We start from the raw sequence: 18,566 nt of genomic DNA, 5'->3' as shown, positions 1-18,566 counted from the left end.
TTAATGCATGAGGTCTGTTCCTGCCTGCCGTGGCCAACTGCAACTTCCTGCAGAAAATCCTGCCCATGGGTATGACCCTACAAGCAAAATTAAAGGATCCTAGCAAGGCTTGAAACTGTCTGAGTGTCTGAGAAGGAGAGGCCAGAGTACTGGATATCAAACTCTCCAATTTTGCTATTTTATCCGCTTGCAAGCGACAACAGCCTGCCACCGAGTCTATTTCTATCCCTAGAACCGACAAGCAAGATGTTGGGCCTTCCGTCTTATCCTTGGCTACTGGCACCCCCATAACCAAGAACAGGGCCTGAGCTGAGTATAGCGTATCTGCACACACTGAGGAGCTAGCCGGACCTACAAATAGAAAATCATCTAGATAATGTGCGATGCCCTCGTGGCCTGTCCCCGCTTGAATTACCCAGTGGAGAAAAGAACTAAAGGATTCAAAATAGGCACATGATAGGGAACATCCCATGGGATGTAATATTTGCCTTTGATCTTAAATCCCATGTATCGAAATGATTCTGGGTGAAGGGGAGCAACCTGAAAGCTGATTCGATATCTAATTTGGTCATAAGAGCCTCCGTCCCAAACCGAATGAGCATTAAAGCCTCCTCAAATGATTGGTAAACGACCGAACTTATGTCCTGATCTATGGCGTCGTTGACCGAATTGCCTGCAGGATGTGACATATGCTGTATTAGCCGAAATTTACCTGGCACTTTCTTAGGGACTATACCTACTGGGGATATGACTAAGTCTTCCAGGGGTGGGAAGACAAATGGGCCGATCATGCGCCCCAAGCTTATCTCACCACAAATTTTTTCGTCAAGGACTGCAGGAAACACGTATGCTGATTTTAAGTTCCTAGAGGCCCTAGCGCTAACCGATGTGATAATAGGGAGCCTAAACCCGTGACGAAAACCCTCGCAGAGAAAGGAAGCCTGGGCCGCATTCGGATAAAGTCTAAGCCATTTTTCTAAGACCTTGTTACATATGGGGGACTGGGCTTTAAGGAACGCTGCCGTCGTTGCCGCGGTTTCTGGAGAGGTCGGGGGCACTCCTCGGACACTCTCTGGCTGAATGCGCACCGCGGCAATAGGAGAAGATGTGCTTGTATCTGCAAGACTCACCTCTGCCGCACGCCCCGTTGTTGAAAGCGAAGCACCTGTTTTTTCCACGTCTCCACCCTTGCGGAAACTGATTCCACTGTGCCCCTGAACCGAAGGCTAAACTAACCCGGTTCAGTTGCATCCAGATTTCAACATCTTTAACCCCTAGAGGCATATCCACTCGCCCGTCTACTCTCTTGCGGAACAATTCATTGTATTTGCGCCACGTTCCTGGGCGATCGTTAAGAAACATCTCATTTATCATATGTAAGTATTTCCAGACCTCTTCGGTGGCTTGCGGTCTTGTCTCAATATAACATACCGCAAAGGAACAATAACCTGACAGCCAGTTAGGGAAAGTTTTATAGGCTTCCTCCCCTGTACCCCCTCTACCGCAGGCCGCTTCTAACTCCTTCTTACTTGATTTTGTGATCTCAAACATGTCTACAAACCAGCCTTTCTTTATCCTGTCTCTAATGCAAGGGCGTATGCCCGCTAACAGGGCGGTGTTCTCACATTGGACCATAGGGGCTCTAACTGCTGACGGTTTCCCTGCTGTTCCTCGTCTATCCCCTTTAGATCTAGCTCTACCAAAATGAGTGTTAAGAATTTTAATCAACGTCTGAGGACCCTCCCCCGATGAAGAGGGGGAGTCCTCGTCAGTGGAAGACATCGGAGGGCTATGTGTGATTTCGTGTGACAAACCAACAGCTGACAACTCACCGCCTGCGCTCGCCACGGCTAGCTGATCGGCTCCTGCCGCCCCGGGAGGTCCTGGTACCGATGCCACTTCCATCGCACCCGACTGCTGTACTTCAGGTCAAATCTCCCGCAGCCCCCGCTGCCGACAACCTCCGATTCTCCGGAACGACACCCGCTATTTCCTTCGTTCTCGGCCTGTCGCCGCCTGCTTGCCCTGGCCGCGCCGATGAGTCTCCGACCAGCACTTGAGACTCTGTAACAAGAGGCACATGAACATCTGGCAAGGTTTGCCGATTCCCTGCCTGAGGATCTACCAACGCCCCTGATGCGTTGTTACCTGAACGCCCCAGACTAGCCCCCGAGAACCCCGGAGGAGAAGGTCTGTATGCTGATGAGCCATAAATCGCCAGGGGAGGACCCCCATTACCGCCGCTTTGCCCCATGGGGACTGGGTAATAATGTGTGTAATTGCCGGTGGGTATAGGGTAAGGGGGGAGAACGCCCGCAGCCGCGGACCCAGACACAACCCCGCCCATGGGGGGGTAAGATAAATCCCACGGGACCAAGGGGAACACCGATGAAGAATCCGGTCTGGGGGAGACCCCGGGCCGAACACTGCTTTGCTCCCCGAGAAAAGGATGGAACTGATACCCTACACCCTGGAGAACCGAAAAGGAAGAGCTAGCCCCCTGATTAGAAGTTACTAATTCCCCCCCTCCCCTTACTGGGGGAACGGAAACCATTCCCTGGCCCGCATTGCCCAAAACAAAGCCTGAGACCCTGCTATCCGGGACCAAAAAGCCTGAAGGAGGAGGAGGATCCCGGATACCGCGCTCCCCAACACAGCCCCCCCCCATAGGACCCCCACCTGAAGACTGCAGTGGAAGGATGCCGGGAAACGGAGAATCCCAAATAATGGGGCCCAAACCCCTATATGGAGCAGGAGCACCCTGACCCATTTTTGCAGGGGGAGAAAACAGAGAAGGGGGGGCCTGGGCTGACTCCCACCCTCTAAAAATACTGCCACCCGCTGGGAGAGGGATCTGAGGCTGTGAAAATTGAAGGGGAAGCGAGGGAGGCACTCCCTGTCCCCACTAGGGCTATCAATCATGGCCGCCTGCTTATCCACCGATGAGACACTCACCGCCGCTGTGGTATTGGACAAAATGGCCGCCGCCTCCCGAGACCGCCGCCCTTTCACTGCTCCCTTGACCCGGGAAACTGCTGGGGGCGATACACTGCGGGTCCCCCTAGCGGGCACACCGATACGACCTGGAACTCGCTCCTCTGCCAAACTACTGAGAGGAGAGGGAGGTAAGGACATGGCGCTGAGCCCCACCTCCCGATACCTAGCCAGCGCGCTGCGCACCCGGCTAGGTCTGGACATGCTGCTGAAGGGATAAGAACATGGACTACAAGCCACGGAGCCCCGCTGCACAGGACAAATGTAAGTGAAGACGGCGGGAGACAGAGAGAGAGAAGGGAGAGAGGGAGGAGAAGAGGGGGGGGGGTCAGAGAACACGGGGATAGAAGGGGAAGAGGAGAGGAGAAACGGATACAAGGGGAACAAAAGGGGAACAGGGAAAAGAAGGAAATAAAAAGAGGAAGAGAACGAAATCACAAAAAAGAAAATACCAGTAAAATGCCACCACAAGTAAGGCACCAGATATACTCAGCCTGACTCCACAGCTAGAAATCCAGAAGCAGGAAGAACTATATCCTGTCTGCACTGACTTATAACTGTGTATAAGTCCCAACCCCTTCCTGCTCCCATTAGCTGAAATTCTAGGAATCCACAGATCATAGGTTCTTTGGCAAGTCACTCACCCGCATGATTTTAACTGCGTTTAGTCTAATGGACACACTTCTCTTCTGTTATCAGCACATAGACAAAACAGTACATCCTTGCAAAGCTTACATTCCATGAAGCATGCAAGTTAGAAACATTTTCATTTCTTGCAAATCTTACTTTCATTAAAACTGTAGCATATAAATAAAGTCATTCCTGCTAGACTCCATTTTGTAATCCCGACTCTATTTTATAAGCCAGACTGAATATTCAAACAATTCTACATCACTTTGCATGAGTTTATCCAAAATTCAGACCCAGACAGACCTGTTCTGGAACTAGTTTGGTTCCCACCATAGGCTCAAATTATAGTATAAAAATAAAATGACACCTGAGATATTCTTACTATGTAAATAATATTTGCATGAGGACTCATGGAGCCCAGCAAGCACATTGAGATTGTAGCAGCTGGACAAAAAACAGACAAACACCCGCAATAACACCACTTCCATTTTGACATGGAAACTAACATAGTTGGATCTGTATCAAACAACGGATCTTTAGTAGTAGTCTTAGGCCTGGATTTACTAAAAAACAAAAATGTGTTTGGTGGCAGGTTGTAACTGCCGCTCATTGCCATAATTTTCTGGCGGTTTAGTACGCCAAACCGCCACATTTATAACTGGGTGGTTTGATGCTTCCATGTAAATGTGCCCTTGTTGTACGGTGGTTTGTAAAACTCCACACTGTTGGCGATTTTGATTAAAAAGCTGGCGGTTTGTGTCAAAAGCGTGAAATTTGAGTAGCAACCTTTCTCTTGGATATTTCCTATTGGATAGCTTACCTGTCAGGACATTTTACATCACTAGCAGGGTTGTGATGAGCTAGGAGATTTTTGTACGTTGTGTGAGCTAATTTGGACATGTTCTCTGGTGAATTATCTGCTTAGTGTGGGAGTACTCTTCTGCTCCTTTTTTTTTTGTTCACTGTGGCAGGAACACATTCTCATCACAGATTTCGGCCTATTAGTAATGATGAGCTACACATATATTGTTATGAGCATTTTGTCGCTATCCAATAACGAATGTCGAATCTCAATTTGTGTTTCCAACGCACAAATATTCTCAAAAGGTAGCAGAATAATTCAAGCAAAATAATAGTAAGTACAGCCGTTACTTATCGCAGGCGCTCTGGATCCAGTGTACAGTCATTCAATCCTGAAGTCTGTGGTCTAGGTGACTGAACACTGCATGAGAGCTACTGCTTATATGCAAACAGAGATACAGTGAAACAATGTAGGTAGTATAGCTTGCTTCTATTGGTCCAGGCATCAGGAGGGTCCAGGGGGTTACACATCATAGGCTGATTCAATCTAAGGAATCCAAAGGTGGGGGTCTCTCCAGGGGATGAGCTCTGTTCTTCCCGCCAAACTACTCTGTTCTTCCCGCCACACTGCTCTGTTCTTCCCGCCACACTGCTCTGTTCTTCCTGCCACACTCCTCTGTTCTTCCCGCCACACTCCAATTACAATCAGTCCATTTGCATTTGACAGTTAATAATCATATTAAAGGTTTATTTCCTGACATCAATAACTAGAGTATGCAATGTGTGATCTCTTCGCTGAATGCACCAAACAGCTGCTGATGTAAAGGGGATTACTATGATATTAGACATGACCCATTTCTTTTAACCTGAACCATATGCATCACTAATATGCATATAACTTATAATATTACACATAAACACTACTATATTTCGACATAAATAACTATGTGTTGCAACTACGATTAATGTGTACTATTTACAAATGTGTGTGTTGGTGCGAATGTATACTAAAGTGTAAAAACTGTTATTGCCACGTGTTGCGGCTGGATACGCCCTTCCACGCCGTAGCGTGCTCTAGGCATAATTTCAGACAAGGACAATCAAGTTTGCTCGATATCAATTGAAAATGACTTTATCCAATTTGCTGACTTCGACAGCTCCACCCTTTGATAGTGTTATGAACTATCACCTAATAACTGTCTCAAGTTCAGGATTATACAACACCTCTTCACAGACCATGATCTCGGTATCTCTCACCTCCCTTTCAGTCTCGTTCTCAGTGTTTCTCCTAGAAGATTGTTTTCCACACTTCAACACAGTAGGAACACATTTGACACATAAACCAATTGCTAAGATGACACCCAGTATAAGGAGAAGGAGCTTACCTACACTAGCAACCATTTCCTGTACCCATTCCCCCAGACCAGAGAACCATTTCACAGGATTCAACCACGAGAACCATCCTGCCACCTTTTCCCCGATCTCATATAACGAAGAATTATGGTTCCTTCGAAATTCCCATTTCAGTTGCAGAATTTCATCCATCTTCCGGTCTATAACCTCCTTAGGGTCATCCGTATTATTAGTGATGTACGTGCAACATTTCACACCGAACTGGGTGGCCAGTGTCATACAGTACCCACCAGTATAGGAGGTGAGATAATTTAGTACCAGTCTATGTTGCACCAACTCCTTCTTGTACGCTTGTAGCTCCCTTCCAGTATACCTGAAAGTGTCATCATACATCTCGGTGATATTGTCTATCAATTTAGCTAGGTCTTGTATATATTTAAAGTTTAATGTTCCCCGAGCGGTCCTGGTGAAATCTAGAGCAACCATAACTTGAAAACCAGCGGTTTCACTAATCAATTTTGTAGCTATGGGTTCCTCCCCAGGAATCATATTTCTCTTGCCACGGTGTTCATACTGTGTGTGTATGTATGGTGGTGATGTAGTCTTGTGAATACCAACCATTTCCTCATGAGTAATAGTCATGATTTCAGGAACCAGTTTAGCTAAGAAACACAAGCCCTTGGAACTCGGAGTCACCCAGGAATAAGCTTTTCTCCCAAAAACAAAGTACACATCATCAGGAAGAACATAAGGAACAGTATGCCCATTAATTATATCACATAAGGTTTTGACAAAACTACCCATGCCTAGTGCCTCCATTTGTTCGAGACATGTGTCAGCATGGATGACATTCTTACAATTACCTATAGAGACCTTTCCAATGGATACTTTCTTATGTTTAGTTACACGCCCTAATTTGTGGTGTCCATCCACAGTCCTGCCTATTGGTGACCTTGTAAGTCTCCCTCTAAAATGAGCGTGGCGAGCCATTGTCTGATCTGATGGGTCAGCTTCTCAATTCTCCAGACGCTTTGCATGAGAGATATTTAGGCACAGCAAAGATATGTCTACAGAGTATTGTCGAAGCGTTAGACTAGGGCACCTAGTGTTATTGTACCTCCCCTCTATGGGCCTCCCACCCCTCAATTAGAGTACTTCAGGGATGTTTAAAGGGAATGGCACTAGTCCTATGTTATGCTGCCCCTGCGGCACGTGAGAACACACCCAGCACTCGGTTTGGTTTAGGACCTTACCCACCAAGGAGTGATAATCCTCCAGAGGATGCCCGCCCACATTCAGATTACCGGTTGACTAGTATCGCTGGATGCATCTCTCTTCCACTAGAGAGTCACAGAACTTGCAGATACAATACTCATCAGACAATAGCCCCTCACACTGTCTCCGAGTTCCTGAGCTAGCAGACCTTTTCATAACCCCTGGACCAAGCTTGATAATGGGCTGCTCTGAGTACTCTAGTAATTTATCCTCGATCTCTATCTCATCCGTATCACTGCCAGAACCTTCCTCTGTCCTCAATCCTCCTTCACAAAAATAAAATGTCCTAGAAAAAGTAAAAACAAGGAAAATCCTGGAACAAAAGAAAAACAAAAACCGCCACTCCATCGCTGGAAAGATAGTTCTGATGCAACGTCACTGGTTCAGGTGTCTTGACTGCAGGCTTTAGGTCTCCCGGAACAGATTTACGAGTGACAGATCTGTGTCGTCGGTCTCAGTTTTATCTCGCACTTTCTCTGGGTTACTCACTCTCCTGCAGTGGGTGGAATGGACCCAAGTGTCTTTCTCTGCAACCTTCAGTGATGTAGTACTGGTCAGCAGCACTTGGTACGGGCCTTCCCAACGCTCTGTTAAACAACCTGAACGTAAGAAATTGCGGATCATAACATAGTCCCCAGGTTCAACATCATGACAGTTCGTTTCTGGCATACCAGGTGACAGCATTTTGAGTTTTTGTTGTTTCAGCTGTATGCTCATTTTTATTAGATATTGCACACTTCATTATTACACTTTAAGTCGTCTTGCGGACTCACGATCAAATGAGGTTGTCGGCCGAACAGTATCTCAAAGGGGGACAGATTAAGAGGAGATCTAGGAGTTCGGATGCTATGGAGGACTAGTGACAAAGCTTCAGGCCACGCAAACCCAGTTTCAGCCATTACCTTACCAAGCTTGTTCTTAATAGTACCATTTACTCTTTCCACCTTACCACTGGCTTGTGGTCGGTAAGGGGTGTGAAGTCTGTTACTGATTCCCATGAGCTTACACATATTTTGGAAGATATCACCAGTAAAGTGGGTACCCCTATCACTTTCAATGATTCTAGGGATACCGAACCTACACACAAAATCTTGTTCAATTTTCTTTGCAGTGAACACAGCAGTATTAGTGGCTGCCGAATATGCTTCTACCCAACCGGAAAACACATCAATACATACTAACACATACTTTAGATTCCTGCAAGGTGGTAATTGGATATAGTCAATTTGTATTACCTGAAAAGGCCCGTCTGTAGGAGGGATGTGGGATGGCTCAGTTGGAATAGTTTTCCCGACATTTTTCCTCAAACAAGTAAGACATGACATTGCTTTCTTACCAGCCTGAGTGGAAAATCCAGGAGCACATCAGTATGCTCTCACCAGTTTGCACATACCTTCTTTACCCAGGTGAGTCAGACCGTGTGCTGCTTCAGCCAGGCTTGGATAGTACGTTCGGGGAGCTACAGGCTTACCTTGTCCGTCCCTCCAGAGTCCTGAGAACTCTTGACCACATCCCTTCGACTTCCAGACCGCCTTGCATTTCAATTAATTTCTGCATGTCTAATATCTGAAAAACCATCATAGTCTCAGGTGATACAGCCATAGGTTGCCCTGCTGCCCATTTAGCAGCTTCGTCCGCCCTATTATTGCTCAATGATACCGGGTATGGGCTTTGCACTTTATGACGGCTACCGTCTTGGGTAACTGTATCGCTGTAAAAAGTCCTTTTATGTGTTGTGAGTGTGCCACTGGCGTACCTGCTGCTGTCGTAAAGTTTCTAAGATGCCAAAGGGCCCCAAAATCATGCACTACCCCGAAGGCGTACCTAGAGTCAGTATATATATTAGCTGATTTACCTTCTGCCAACTCACACGCTCTCCTTAATGCTACTAGTTCCGCCACTTGGGCTGAGTGAGGTGGGCCAAGGGGTTCAGCTTCTACCACACCCTGATCGTCTACAACAGCGTAACCAGTACATAGTTCTCCCGTCTCTGTCTGTCTATGACAACTCCCGTCTGTATAAAACGTAAAATCGACATTTTCTAAGGGGGTGTAACTTATGTCGGGCCTTGCAGTAAAGGTCTAGTTCAGGTGTTCCATACAATCATGCGTATCAGTACTCTTTCCTAACTCATCATCAACCAGGGTCTCCTCACCTCCCACCCTTTGTGTCTCTAGAGACACATATGGAAGGTATGTAGCTGGATTTAAGGTGCTACATCGTTTGATGGTGATGTTTGAGGGTGCCATCAGAGCTAGTTCCCACTTTGTGAATCTAGCTGAATAAACATGTCTGGTTTGGGCTGAATTTAACAGAGCTGATACAGCATGGGGTGTATAGACAGTTGAATTATGTCCTAATACTACATCCTCGCTCTTACTTACCAGAAGAGCAGTTGCTGCTACACTTCTGAGACATGTTGGGAGTGATCTTGCCACAGTGTCCAATTGTGAACTGTAGTATGCTACCGGTCTGCTAGCGTCACGTTTCTGTGTGAGGACACCTGCTGCACAACTATCAGCTTCCGTATAGTATAGTTCAAAAGGCTTTTCATAATCAGGTATTCCCAATGCAGGTGCTCTAGTCAGACTATCTTTGAGATTAAAGAACGCTTGCTCTGACTCTTCTGTGTGTACGACACGTTCTGGTTTTGAGGAAGAGACTAGCTCCTGCAATGGTAATGCCAGAATAGAAAAACCTGGGATCCAGGATCTACAGTATCCACACATCCCCAAGAAAGTATGAATCTGCTTCTGGCTCTGCAGCAGAGTCATGTGTTGTATGGCTTCAATCCTGTCGGTTGTCAGGTGTCTTAGCCCCTTGGTGAGGCAGTGTCCTAAGTATTAGACCTTAGTCTGACATGGCTGTAATTTATCCTTTGCCACCTTGTGCCCTGTTTGTGAGAGATGGAGCAACAACAATTTAGTATCATGTAAACATGACATAAAAGAATCAGAGCACAGCAACAAATCGTCCACATATTGAATTAGAACAGACCCATTGCGGGGTTGAAAGGATTGCAAACAGTCATGTAAGGCTTGGGAGAAAATACTGGGGCTGTCCATGAACCCCTGGGGCAGTCTAGTCCATGTGTATTGCACTCCCCGGTAGGAGAATGCAAAAAGGTATTGGCAGTCAGGGTGAAGAGGGACTGAGAAGAAAGCAGAACATAGGTCAATGACAGTAAAATGACTAGCAGACGGTGGAATCTGCATGGGGATGACAGCTGGATTCGGCACTACGGGGAATTGGCTCTCAACAACTTTGTTAATTCCCCTTAAGTCCTGGACTAATCTATAGCCCCTCCCCCCACTCTTCTTCACAGGGAAAATGGGACTATTTGCTGTACTGGCTGTACGAATTAAAATCCCTTGTTGTAACAGCCTCTCAACAACAGGATATACCCCTAGTTCCACCTCCGGTTTTAATGGATACTGTGGGATTTTTGGAGCTATCCTACCACTTTTTAGATTGACCATGACAGGGGCTACGTTTGCCATCAGTCCAGTGTCCTGTCCATCTCTGGTCCATAGTGAACCTGGTATTTCCAGCAACATCCCCTTTACTTGAGATGGACTTTGTTCTATAACAGTAGAGTGTAACATTAACCTTTGAGGGGTGTCCAATATGTCCTGTACCTCATGCGCGACCTTCTCTGGTATATCTAGGAACACACCATCTGAAGTACAGTATATGACACATCCCATTTGACATAACAAGTCTCTCCATAGCAAGTTAGTAGGAGCCGCTGCAGCTAAGAGAAACAAATGCTTAGTATGCAGTGGCCCGATAGTAACTTCAGCAGGGTTTAGTTAGAGGATAATTTAACACTCCTCCCGTTACCCCCATAGCTGGAATAGTTTTACTGGTCACCTGTAGATTAAAAGGAGAGGTTATCACAGATCTGGCCGCCCCTGTATCTACAAGAAAAGTTTGCTTCCTACCAGCTATGTCAACTATCATTGTTGGTTCTTCTCTCAGACTCTCAGTTAACCTCACTGGCTGTAGACTACAGGTATGACCTGACCCCTAGCACTGACTATTGCTTTTCCGCGCAGCATTTGCTGCTGTAATATGCGCGGGCAGGTGTGAGTCTTCTAGTCTATGTGAATCCCTCCTTGGAGGATATCTATGCGACCCTTCATTAGGATTATATCTTCCCTTAGTACAATCTCTCCTCATATGTCCTTCTTCTTTGCAATTATAACATCTCAACATTCTGCGTTTACTGTTATGTGGGTTATAAGCTGGTGGTCGTGTATGCATTCCCTCTAATGCTTGTATACTTACCGTCATCAACTTGTCACTCTTTTCTTCCTTTTTCCTAAAGATATTTTTATCATGCTCCACAGCAGACTCCCTAAGGGAATCTACCGTGATGCCTCTCCAATTAGGTAATGAGGTTTGTACTCTGGTTTTTAAATTTTCCCTAAGACCATCCATTAGTACTCCTACAGCTACTTCCCTGTGATGTGGGTCCTCACCTATGTTTGATATCCCAGTGAACCGTGTTATCGCTGCTATAGCTCTACTAAAGTAATCTGATGCTGTTTCACTATCTTTTTGTTTTATGGTGAAAATCTTACTCTAATTCGCTACTACTGGAAAATAGATGGCTAAATGTTTGACAATCTGTTCTATATTCTCTTGATTAATCTCATCTGTCAAGGTGTCGTCTTCCTCCAATGAACAATCTTTAATAAATTGTTGTACGTTAGTATTGGGAGGAAGACACGCCCTCAACACTACATGCCAATCCTTATCGGTTGGATCGTGTGCATTTCCCAAGTCTTTAACAAACTTCTGACACTTAGCCAACTCTTTTCTAGGATCTGGGAATTCAGTCATAATGGAACGTTATTCTGATCTAGTCCAGGGCCAATGCCTTGTAACATTTCTTAAAGGAACTACACCATCCTTATCCGCCTTCCCATTGGGAACTGATATTGTGCGGACTGGATACGTACCCACTGGTTCACTATCTTCAGGGTTAGCTACTTTAGTACTTTGAATATTGTCTCTCCTAGTGGTCACACTACTCTCACCTATCTCAGCCATTGCCCCCTTTCCATACTTACGCTGAACCTCTAACACATTAACAGCATGGGCAATGGCTGAAATTACCGTGGGTTCATCCTCTTCTTCAGAAACACCTACTTTAAACTGACTTAAAACAGGATATAACTTAGCAATTTCCTTTTTTTCATTTTTAATAACGGCTGTACTTACTCCCCCTGCCACATAGGGTGGCGAGGGCACGCTTGCGCTGAGTTCTCCACGCTTCTCAACGGCTACTTCCGTTGTGCGTGCGCTTTTCACCACGCCTACTTCCGCTGTGCACTCGCTGCTCTGCCACGTGTTGCCTTCCATTTGCCACAGTTTTAAACAGTCATTATGTTTATTTCTCACTTTTGTTGACTTAATCAACCACATTTTATCTTTTACGTTATTTAGTACCTCTGCATTAAAACTCCCTATTGTTGGGAAAGGCCTAACACAATCTTTGGTCATCTTGACCCACGTGTCGCAATACGCAGTTGCGTATGTACCAGATTTCTTACACATGAGAAATCTTGCTGAACCAATAGGCCCTTCCTTAGGCAGTACCTCAGCCATCTCTAACGTCTGCTTAGCACCCATGTTGAACAATAGGGTCCCAGTAATATCACAATATCCGGCCACACAAATAGGGTTCCAGAAATATCACAGTATCCTGCCACTAATTTCAACACTCTGCTACCCGCAATCTACCGCTAGAGATATTTTATTGGCCCGTGAACGTATTTGCTACAAGCCACGTCCACTCGCTTCCTCTCGTATTGAACGAGGACCCCTAATACAGAAATATCAATGCGGACTAAAGGGTTATCAACTCCTCGATTACCCCTGACTCTCCAACAAAATTTGTTGAGTTTATTACGCCTGGCAGCATCCGGTAAAGTCAATTACCAACCTTACCAACGTAATTCCTCCCCGTTACCCCCAAGTCGCAATCACGGCTTTCCTTGCCGTGCGGTGCAATCGCAACGCTTAAAGCTTATCAGTAAGCGATGCGATTACCCTTGGGTGCACGTCGCGAAAACTCGCTTAGTTTCCGCCTCCGGTATACCTGCCTTGTATAGCGTACACCAGTTGGGCACCTGCCTCGTCAGACAGCAACTGACACTCTATTCAACAATAGATCAAACCTTAGTGTATTTAAATTCAACAAATCACACGGCATACACCTTTTCTGCGCAGAAAATCAAAGTTCCCAACAACAGTAATAATGTCCCAGAGGTTTTAACAAGTAATTATACAATGCATGTATAACAACTATCAAAACGATTGTTTAACCACGTGGCAAATCTACCGGAAGTTCGCGTACGCAAAGCAGGAAGTACACTTATGCTAAGCAATGCAATACAGTTAAAACGCACAATTACAGTAAAAAGAAACAGTTTTCTCTTTTGTCCCTAGATTCAGTTAGCGTACCTTAGATAATGCAAAACGGACATTCGGTTTCACAACACAGAGTAAAATTCAGGTTTTGAACACATTGCGTTCTTACCCGTATATGACGAGTCTCCACCTTTTGTTGGGGAACCGAAATCCGTTGGTCTTGCGTATCGTCCGGCAACGAAACCTCCAAACTCAAGAGCCCCCAAATTGTTGAGCGTAGACAGATCTTTGCTGTGCCTAAATATCTCTCTTGCAAAGCGTCTGGAGAATTGGGAAGTTGACCTATCAGATCAGACAATGGCTCGCCACGCTCATTTGGAGGGAGACTTACAAGGTCAACAATAGGCAGGAATGTTGATGGAAGTCACAAATTAGGGCGTATAACCAAACATAAGAAAGTATCCATTGGAAAAGTCTCTATAGGTAATTGTAAGAATGTCATCCATGCTGACACGTGTCTTGAGCAAATGGAGACACTAGGCATGGGTAGTTTTATCAAAACCCTGTGTGATATAATTAATGGGCATACTGTTCCTTATGTTCTCCCTGATGATGTGTACTTTGTGTGTGGGAGGAAAGCTTATTCCTGGGTGACTCCGAGTTCCAAGGGCTTGTGTTTCTTAGCTAAACTGGTTCCTGAAATCATGACTATTACTCATGAAGAAATGGTTGGTATTCACAAGACTACATCACCACCATACATATACACACAGTATGAACACCGTGGCAAGAGAAATATGATTCCTGGTGAGGAACCCATAGCTACAAAATTGATTAGTGAAACCGCTGGTTTTCAAGTTATGGTTTCTCTAGATCTCACCAGGACCGCTCGGGGAACATTAAACTTTAAATATATACAAGACCTAGCTTAATTGATAGACAATATCACCGAGATGTATGATGACACTTTCAGGTATACTGGAAGGGAGCTACAAGCGTACAAGAAGGAGTTGGTGCAACATAGACTGGTACTAAATTATCTCACCTCTATTACTGGTGGGTATTGTGTGACGTTGGCCACCCAGTTTGGTGTCAAATGTTGCACGTACATCACCAATAATACAGATGACCCTAAGGAGGTTATAGACCGGAAGATGGATGAAATTCTGCAACTAAAATGGGAATTTCGAAGGAACCATAATTCTTCGTTATATGAGATCGGGGAAAAGGTAGCAGGATGGTTCTCCTGGTTGAATCCTGTGAAATGGTTCTCTGGTCTGGGGGAATGGGTACAGGAAATGGTTGCTAGTGTAGGTAAGCTCCTTCTCCTTATACTGGGTGTCATCTTAGCAATTGGTTTATGTGTCAAAGGTGTTCCTACTGTGTTGAAGTGTGGAAAACAGTCTTCTAGGAGAAACACTGAGAACGAGACTGAAAGGGTGGTGCAATATACCGAGATCATGGCCTGTGAAGAAATGTTGCATAACCCTGAACTTGAAACGGTGATTAGGTGATAGTTTATGGAACTGTCGAAGTCAGCAAATTGGATAAAGTAATTTCAATTAAAATCGAGCAAACTTGGTTGTCTTTGTCTGAAAAGATGCGTATGGTAAGCTACGGCGTGGAAGGGCGTACGCAGCCGCAACATGCGGCAGCAACAGTATTTACGCTTTTACATACATTCGCACCAACACACACATTTGTAAAACAGTACACATTAATGGTAGTTGCAACACATAGTTATTTATGTCGAAATATAGTAGTATTTATGTGTAATATTATAAGTTATATGTATATCAGTAAAACATATGGTACAGGTTGAAGGAAACATGTCATGTGTGGTATCATACTAATCCCCTTTACATTTGCGACTGTCCGGTTCACTCTGCGAAGGGATCGCAGAGTGCATACTCAAGTTATTAATGTTAGGGAATTATGGACTATTAAGACTAGGAAATCTTGGCGGGAAGATCGGAGCCTATCCCCTGGAGAGATGACCCCCACCTTTGGATTCCTTAACTTAAACTAGCCTATTATCTGCAACCCCCAGGACCTTCCTGAAACCTGGACCAATAGAAGCAAGCCACACCATCTGCATTGTTTTACTGTATTTCTGTTTGCATAAAAGCAGCAGCTCCTCATCTAGTGTTCAGACATCTTGTCCACAGACTTCAGGACTGAATGACTGTTCACTGGATCCAGAGCGCCTGCGATAAGTAACGGCTGTACTTATTATTATTTCGCTTGAATATATTCTGCTACTTTTTGAGAATAAATCTTTGTGCGTTGGAAACACAAATCGAGATTCGACAATCGTTATTGGATAGCGACAAAACGCTCATAACTCAATCTTAGTGCAAAACATTAACTGAACAATGGATGTCCCAATAGTTCCTTAAACTTAACATGGCCAAATCTGAACTCATTGTCTTCCCTCTCTCTAAAGTCCCCTTCCCTACCACCCTCTTCATCACTATTGGTAATACCAAAATCTCCTTCCTTACTCAAGTTCGATGCCTAGGTGTGATCCTTGACTCCTCCCTGTCCTTCACCCCACCATATCCAATCCCTCTACCAAACCTGCTGCTTTCATCTCCGCAATATAGCTCATATCCATCCCGTCCTCTCCATTGATACCACCAAAACTCTCATCCATTCTCTTATCATTTCCGGCCTCCCCCACTCCTGCCTCGCTCCTCTTCAGTCCATACTCACTGCTACAGCGAGACTAATTTTCCTGTCTCGCCGCTCTACTTCTGCCTCCCCTCTCTTTCAAGCACTCCACTGGCTTCCCCTCCAAAAAGAATCCTCTTCAGGCTCCTCTCCCTCACCTACAAGGCCCTCTTTAGCTCCATAGCCCCTTATCTCTCCAACCTCACCTCCATTCATACTTCCTCTCGCTCTCTACGGTCAGCCAATGACTGTCGTCTCACCTCCCATCTGGTTACCACGTCTAACTGCTGCATTTAAGATTTCCCCTGGGCTACCCCCTTTTATGGAACAACCTCCCTCGTTCGATCAGGCTATCCCCTAACCCGCAGGATCACCTATCCTTCCTCCATCTAACCTCTCCCATCCCCTCCTCAACCCCCTTTCTTTCCTTCCTCACTTACAATCTTATACCTCACCCTCTGTCTTCCTCCCCATCTCACCAGCCCTTTTCCACTCCTCCTTTCAGATTTCTAGTCCCCTCACTGCTCTAGTCCCCTCCCTCCCTTTCCGCTCTCCATTTAGTTTTCTAGTCCCCTCACCCCAACTCCCTTTGGTATTTCCTGTTAGTTTGCCCCTTGTTTGTAAGCTTCTGCAAGCACAACCCTCTATTCCTTGTGTCCTCCTTCTCCTGTCACCATCCTGTTGCTTCCGGCACCCGAGCTTCATTCCTCTACCTTGACTCTGGGTTCCTGACTCTGTCCTCCTCTCCTCCCTCCATTACAAACTCTGGTCCTGTTAGTTGCACCCACACTCCTGGGCTCAGGCCCACCCTGCTTTAGTTCACTCCCCACCTCTTTTCCTTCCTTCTAGCTCCCAGTGTTCTTTATTTACTCATACCTCTCTGCCAGGTCTACTTGTCCTCAGTCGTGTTGTCCATTCTAGTTGTCTATTTATACTGCACTTGTTTTCTTGTACTTTCCTGTATGCCATGTTTTGTATTTTTCTATGCACTATGTACAGCGCTGCGGACCATTTGTGGTGCCATATAAATAAAAGATAATAATAGCACAGTGAAAATGGCATTCAGTGATAACACTTAGCAATAGCATGCATTAATAGAATCAGAAACAACAAGTATGAAGCAACAGATTCAGCAATAGCAGTACTCTCAAGAACACAAATTACTGAGTACAGTGATCATTTATTTAAAGCTCTCCACAACAATACCATGTTAAAAGTCGTATTCTTTGCTTAAATAACTTGACTTGGATGTGGTCTAAAGCTACTCACATTTAAACCAAACACATGTTCTAGCACACATACGTGACCGTCATCACTATCAGTGGGCACTTGCACCAGTTACAGGGAAGGTGTAAGTGATACGGCTAAAAATCACGTACCTAAGAGATGCCCCAAGCTTGAATCGGATGGATGTTTGTGTGCTCAACCTTGGCATGCCCTCACTGTAGGTTGACTACGCACATACGCTACCTTCCTACCCTATTCCATCCTTCAAATCATAAGCTGTCGGTGTTCATAGGTGTATAGTCCATTTTCTGAGCATTCACATGTATAGGGATTCAAGTTCTTTAATGAATCAGACCCTCAGAGCATAAATTCACTCTCTGGGGTAATTGTATTACGGAGCAATATTTGCAAATCGCCGATATACGGCGACTTTGATAGCTAAATTTAAAATGGAAATGTGTTTATAGGCAAGATCTGTCTTTAAACACAATGCTGTTTTAAATTTAGCTGTCAAAGTCGCTGAATATCGGTGATTTGCTAAAATTGTCCATAATACATTTACCCCTCTGAGATAGTAAAATATGCAGTGGCAGAATATAATGTTAGAAGTCTTTGAAACAACTTTCATGTGGAATATAATGAAGAATAACAGAGTTATTTTATAACAAATACAATGAAAAATAAAAATCTCACTTTAAAAGATGACACTGAGGGTTATAGTCCAAATAATAATATTTAGATAATAGTGTGGGTAGTAGTCCCATCACCTATAATGATTCCTAAGAAGACAATAATGAGGGTAGTATCCCTTTGAAAAAGAATAAACACAGAAGTGTGCAAAAGATGTGGGGAGGAATAGTGCCGGCAATGTATAAAAGTTCAAAGCCAGACTTGTAGCTCAGGCGGGTCACAGTACTGGAGATCAGCTCAGAGTACGGTTCTGTGCAGTATGTAACAGGTTAATCGCAGTTGCCGTGGACACAGATCAGTTCTGGAAACATGCAGGTTTCTTGAAACAAGGATCAAAGAGCTGGATCTTCAATGGCATCTCATTTTTCTCCTCAATAGCCTGTACTGTAGAAGGAGTAGAAACAGCAGGCATCTGGAACTGAACAGAATATTGTGCTATCAACTGGAACCTGCCTTCCGCTGGACTGGACCTGGACTCTCTGGAACTCTGTCAGTTTGTAGTGGACCTCTGACTGCTTACCTTCTGGCAATGACAGACACTA

The sequence above is a fragment of the Mixophyes fleayi genome, chromosome 9 (genome assembly GCF_038048845.1).
Source record: "Mixophyes fleayi isolate aMixFle1 chromosome 9, aMixFle1.hap1, whole genome shotgun sequence".
NCBI lineage: Eukaryota > Metazoa > Chordata > Amphibia > Anura > Limnodynastidae > Mixophyes > Mixophyes fleayi.
Note: the sequence above shows the minus strand (reverse complement) of the source record.